The sequence below is a fragment of the Sinocyclocheilus anshuiensis genome, unplaced genomic scaffold (genome assembly GCF_001515605.1).
Source record: "Sinocyclocheilus anshuiensis isolate Anshui unplaced genomic scaffold, SAMN03320099.WGS_v1.1 scaffold42, whole genome shotgun sequence".
Classification (NCBI taxonomy): domain Eukaryota; kingdom Metazoa; phylum Chordata; class Actinopteri; order Cypriniformes; family Cyprinidae; genus Sinocyclocheilus; species Sinocyclocheilus anshuiensis.
In genome coordinates this window covers 25,594-31,943 of record NW_015546057.1, presented here as the reverse complement: position 1 = coordinate 31,943, position 6,350 = coordinate 25,594, and the positions used below count along the sequence as shown (strand labels likewise).

The 6,350-nt window shown below is 34.1% G+C and overlaps 1 long non-coding RNA gene across 1 annotated transcript; it reads right to left on the bottom strand.

Moving 5' to 3' along the window:
* Positions 1-247: 247 nt before the first annotated feature.
* Positions 248-1,903, bottom strand: LOC107699325 (uncharacterized). The gene is made up of 3 exons (XR_001635450.1): positions 1,839-1,903; positions 1,655-1,736; positions 248-282 (listed from the first exon to the last, which is right to left on the bottom strand). It is a non-coding gene; the product is annotated as an uncharacterized LOC107699325 (long non-coding RNA).
* Positions 1,904-6,350: the final 4,447 nt, after the last annotated feature.

The window sequence follows — 6,350 nt, the reverse complement described above, 5'->3', positions numbered from 1 at the left end:
TGGCACACAGACTATAGCATTATGACTGTCATAACAGGTATATTGTTCAGGATGCTGAGTGTGAAGTTATTTGAAGGAGCATTTCTCCAGAAAGCTGCAAGCCACAGTCGGTCCTAACAAACAGTTTTGAACAGCACTAGTAACATTATCAGACACTCAATATTATCAATACTCATACATTGTGGCATTCAAATAGCTTGAATAACTCAACCTGCACTGAACACTTAAAAAAAAAAAAGGGACTCACCTTACTATTTGACAGTCCCGGCTCTCAGGTGGAACCTGAAATTGAAACAAATTGTTATATAGTGTTGCTGGACAATTTCTCAATTAATTTACTCAATTAACATGGAGCATACTGTTAACAGAAATAAAAGCATCTTTTGGCAAAGATTTTATAAATAAAAAACCATACCAAACAATATAATGTAATACATGTCTGTCTCTTCAGTGCCCCGCTCTGTTTTTATCATTCAGGATGCACCTTAAAGCATTCTGCCTGCTTAATAAGGGGACTGGGCTGCTCAAAAGTTTGGACACATTACTATTTTTAATGTTTTTAAAATAAGTCTCTTGCTTATCAAACCAGCATTTATATTATCAAAAATACAGAAAAAAACGGTAATATTGTGAAGCATTCAAATTTAAAATAATGGGTTTCTATTTTAATATACTTAAAAATATTATTTATTGCTTTGATCAAAGCTCAGTGTTGGACAAAAGTTGTGCTGCTTAATTGTTTTGGGAACCTGTGATACTTTTTTCAGGATTTATTGATGAATGAAAAGTTATTTATTCAGCTTTGCCATCACAGAAATAAATTGAATTACAATTTAGAAGTTATTATCAGTTAAAATATTTATTTTCTTTGTGAATATATTGTAAAATGTAATTTATTCTTGTAATCAAAGCAGAATTTTCAGCATCATTACTCCAGTCGTCAGTGTCACATGATCCTTCAGAAATCATTCCAATAAGCTGATTGATTTGCTGCTCAAGAAAAAATTCTGATTATTATCAACATTGAAAAAAAGTTATGCTATTTAATATATTCAGAAACCATGATGTACAACCATTCAAATGTTTGATGTGTGTGTGTGTGTGTGTGTGTGTGTATAAAAAGTGACAGTAAAGATATTTATACATTTTACAAAAACAAGATATATATTTAAAATAAATTATGTTCTTTTGAACTTTCTATTAATCAAAGAATCATAAAAATGTTTCCAGGAAATATTAAGCAGCAAAAACTGTTTTTTTTTTACGATAATAATAAGAACCATTATTGATAACTGAGTACCAATAAAAATGCGGCACTAAATCAGCATGTTAGAATGATTTCCGAAGGATCATGCACTGAAGACTGCAGTAATGATGCTGAAAATTCACAGGAATAAACTACATTTTAAAATATATTCAAATAGAAAATAGTTATTTCACATTGTAATAATATTTCACAATATTACTTTTTTAACTTTATTTTTGATCAAATAAATGCATGCAGCCTTAAGGGTTAGCACTTAAACATTAACATTGCTAGCTCATCACACTAATTATCACGCAGCAATCTTAAACAATTAAAATGAATAGAAGCAGTTAAAATGACTAAAGTTTAAATTAAGTTAAAATCCATTCATTACGTATAATTACAGACCTCTGGACCGTTTTCTTCATGTTAGCAAGTCCTCTGATAACACAGGCCTAAGTGTTCGCCAACATTACAGTCCAACACAGATCTAAGGAGCAATAAAAACACCAAACCTTTAAGTTATCGAGTACACAACATAATAAGAAATTAATTTATTAGTAGAACAGTTTGATCACACGGTGTGACATACCTTGGTGAGGTTTTTGAGGATAACAGCGAGCAGTCTGTATCCGCCTCGATCGTCTTGACGTCTTCCTGTATGTATCCTTTATTTTATAAAAGCACAACGTTTTGTTGATATTGTGAGTGCACTCAAATAAAATAAAAGTAGACCCTTTACAGTTCCGAGTGATGTATTACTCTTTCGTTTATGAGCAAAAATTATGGCATATTTTAAGTTGTTTCCAATGCAAGTGATCGTGCCGGCGCCTCCATGTCCTGTAAAGCGTGCTTTAGCTCTCCGCACAAACAATTAGATATGCGTATAATAGCGCACTTTTATATAAGCTAAACATTTAAACTAACATTGTGATATGCTTGAACTGTTTTATATCTATAGATTTTATTTTATGCAAGTCGTGATGATTTGAGAAGGCTAAATTTATCAAACATAGGTTATCAGCTCACTGTCTGCCGCTGGCCGATTGGTCGTTACTTTAAAAAACAAAAACTTACATTTAACGAACAAAAAAAAATGATCCAAACGTTTTTCTAAATTAACTTAATGAAAAAAACGAAACGAAATATTATCACTTTTACATACAAAACTGAACTATTTTAATAGCTGAAACAGTAGTATAAGCTGTTTTGGGAGAAGGGGGGAAAAAAGAGGGGCTTGGGTCGGGCTCGGGCCAGTAATTCTGATAAGCTGTCGGACACGGGCCGGGCTAGGGCCTGAGCGTCTCGGGCCAGGGCCGGGCTAGGGCCTAAATTCGAGGCCCGTGTAGGGCTCTAGTTCAGATACTTTCCAGTGCGGTGGTGTATTCTCGTTCCCATCAATGTTAATGAAATGCAGCAACGGGTGTAGCTTTTGATATGGAACGTCTCAGGTTTCTTGACTCTAAACTTGCTCTCTGAAAAAGCAGGAACGAGATGCTGCTCCTCATTGCTACACTGTAGGTGTGCCTGGACATCTCTTCAGACAAAAGTATAACTTGAAGGTGTGTCCATTTCACGTCTATTTATAACCTCTCACGTCCATGCATTATAATAACATAATCGACGCAGGTTATTTAAGCCAAATTCTTGGTGGGTTTGCCACAAATGCTTCACAACCATTCGAACAAAGAATGTACTTGTCAGCATTAATGAAACGCAGCATCTCATTCCAGCTCTTTCAGGGAACAGGGTTACAGTCAAGTAACCCAAGACATAATTCCATTTTGTGCTCTATTGTACAGAAAATACATTTTCAAAATTTAATCAAAAGAACTTCAATAAACTTTAAAAATCTCTTACCAGGTTTGAATAGAGTATCCGTAAAGGACATTCACAGTGATTAAAGAACAAAGATACGAACATGCATAAGATGGCATGCTCTTACCTGGAATCAGACTGTGTATCCACTTACACAGGGATGGGCAGTATTTCAGATACATGTATTTAAAATACGTATTTGAAATACAAAATACTATTTTGTATTTTGTATTTGAAAGCCTTCGGCAAAAATCAAATGTAATTTGTATTTAAATACATTTAAGATTAGTATTTTTGTATTTTCAAAATACATAAAATACTTTGTGCCAGTCAACCTCTTTATCAGGGTGCTGATTTAGTCCATTCTGCATTGGGTGAGTGACTTTTCTGGAATAAGATAAGGTGAGGATGTCATGGTCAATTGTACATGTTGATTAAAGTTAAATAGTGCATCATTCAGATTTGCCGTCAGTTAACATGAAAGAATAAAAGAGCACTGATAAGGGGAAAAATAGCGTTAGCCAATCAGTTTTTATAGTTAATCGGTTGTTGTTTTTTATCAACTAGCTTGTCAAATCAAAAATACAGTAGTTTATTTTGATACTTGGTGTGGCTGCTGTATTTTGTAGTTTATTTTGATACACTTAAAATTAAGGTATTTGGTATTTTATTTTAAAATACATTTTGATGTATCTTTGCCCATCCCTGCACTTACAGGACTGAAGACTTTGCTCACGAGTATATGATGGTGTTGAGCTGACTATGATTATGATATTTTTATCACCTAAAAAAATCAGAATGGTTTTGTCAGACAAGAACCTACATAAACATAAAACAAACCAAAAATAACATAAGAAATTACATTTTATGTATGTATTTACATAATAAATACTGTACATTTTATGTATTTGTGTTTTTGGACACTTCAGACAGTTGCAAAATTTTTTTAACTTTTATTGTTAAAAGATCCACAGTGACACTAGAGGTTGAAACACAATGACAGTTTAAAATATAGACAAAACAATTCATGCATGAAATGATATGATCTTACCTGGAATAAGACTGTGAATCCACTTACAGGACTGAAGATGTTTTTCATATGTAGATGATGGAGCTCTTCATGGTTCTTTTATAATCTGAATTAACTCCAGAAACATCACTTAAAGGGAAGAGTGGTTTTGTCAGATAATGATTTGAAAGAAAAAAAAATCTGAATTAGTCATCATTCTGTAATGCAGATGTAACCACTTATACTGTTACTGTAAGTGGTAAGCAATCAGCAAACAAAACCAAAATGCAACCTGAAGATGCAAAAGCAGTTCAAAATTTTAAGAGTACCCAGTATTTCAGAGAGGAATATATATGCTGTATAACACTCAGAAATGCAGTGATATTCATGCAAGATATTATACTGAAAGTTTAACAAATTATGATAATGTACAAGCAGAAAAAAAGTCATCCAGATATTTGCTAAGTGAGAACACAAACAATCAGACAAACAATAATCCAAGTACAAGGAGCAGAAACCAGGAAACACTAGAGTAGAACTGAGGAAACCAACAACATAGACATACATCAACATGAGAACCAACCACTGACACAGGAAACACAAGGGTAAAAATACACAAGGGACATAAAAATACAAAGTTAAGGAACACCTGTGAACAATGAGGGACAAATGAGGAGAGACAAATGAACTTTCTTCCTTTCCTTGTTCCATGAACTGAATCACATATACAGGCAATAGTTCGTCATAAGTAATGATAATATAGTATTCAAGTACTAAAAAACTGGTAACACTTTTATTGTTTTATTATGTTTTTATACTAATAAAGCACATATTATGCATGACCATATTCTACATCCCTAATCCTACCCAATCCCTAAATTTAACAACTACCTTACTAATTATGAATAAGCAGCAAATTAGGAGTTTATTGAGGCAAAAGGTTAATTGCTTGTTAATAGCGAGAATTGGACCTTAAAAGGATAGTTCACCCAAAAATGAAAATTCTGTCATTAATTACTCACCCTCATGTTGCTCCAAACCTGTAAGACCTCCATTCATCTTCGGAACACAAATTAAGATATTTTTGATGCATTCCGTGAGCACTCTGACCCTCCCATAAACAGCAATGATCCTTACACGATCAAGATCCAGAAACATAGAAAGGAGATCGGTAAAATAATCCATGTGACATCAGTGGTTCAAGCGTAATTTTACGAAGCTATGAAAATACTTTATGTGCGCAAAAGAAAAAAAAAAACAAACGACTTTATTCAACAATTCGCCTCCTCCACCCTGGCGCCATTTTGGAGAGTAGGCCTATCCACATTTTTGGGTGAACTAACCCTTTAAAATAAAGTGTGACCTAAAAACTGTATTTGCTACTGAAAAAAATGGATATTGTTCATTAAGAAAGTAAACATAGGTTTTATGCAACCTGGTCTCATAAAAATACATACCTCTGGGTACTTTTCTGCAACACCGTTTTTACATACCTTACTGCACGTTTAGCCGCAGTTTCAAAGAGAAATGTCCAATGAGTGGCGGTAAAACACGGGTTCAATATGTGAACACTGGCACGTATTTATTACGTTGATATAGGTACGTACTGCTGTGTTTTTATTACGTTGCTTCAGGTACGTATTGCGGCGGTTCAGAATTCCAATATCCGGGGACTGTTGCTAGAAGTTAATGCTCTATCATGTTGGAAATATGCCCTACACCAAACCCAACCCTAAACCTACCCGATAGTGTTAACAAATGCAAAACTCACATAAAAATGCATTTGTTGATGCAACCGTGCCATTTGAACTTCCTTATATGCAGATTTCAACTGTTTTGTCGAACCGTAGTTACACAGGATTTGAACCGGAGCTCCTCACCTCTCAAGTACGTCTCCGTACTCCGTGAGCTACCGAACAAACGTACCATCTATGAAAACCCATAGATATGAAGCTGGATATGTGCTATGCTAACATTCAAAAGCATCAGTTTTCATATCTCCCAGCATATTAAAATTGTTTTGAAGTCATAACATAATATTCTCCAAGTAATTGTGTGAAAATTATGCTTCATTAATCGAAACTCTATAAATTTGTGTGAAAAGGAATAAAAGGTGTCGGAGTTTTACTGCCTCTAGTGTTCATTTCTTTTGGAAACTGCAGTTATATATATTTATTGGTACGTAGTTCGTGTCTCGCGAAAAAGTGCCCCCAGGTATGTTTTTGCCATGAGACCAGGTAGGTTTTATGGCATTGACAAATGTAAAGTGTTATAATA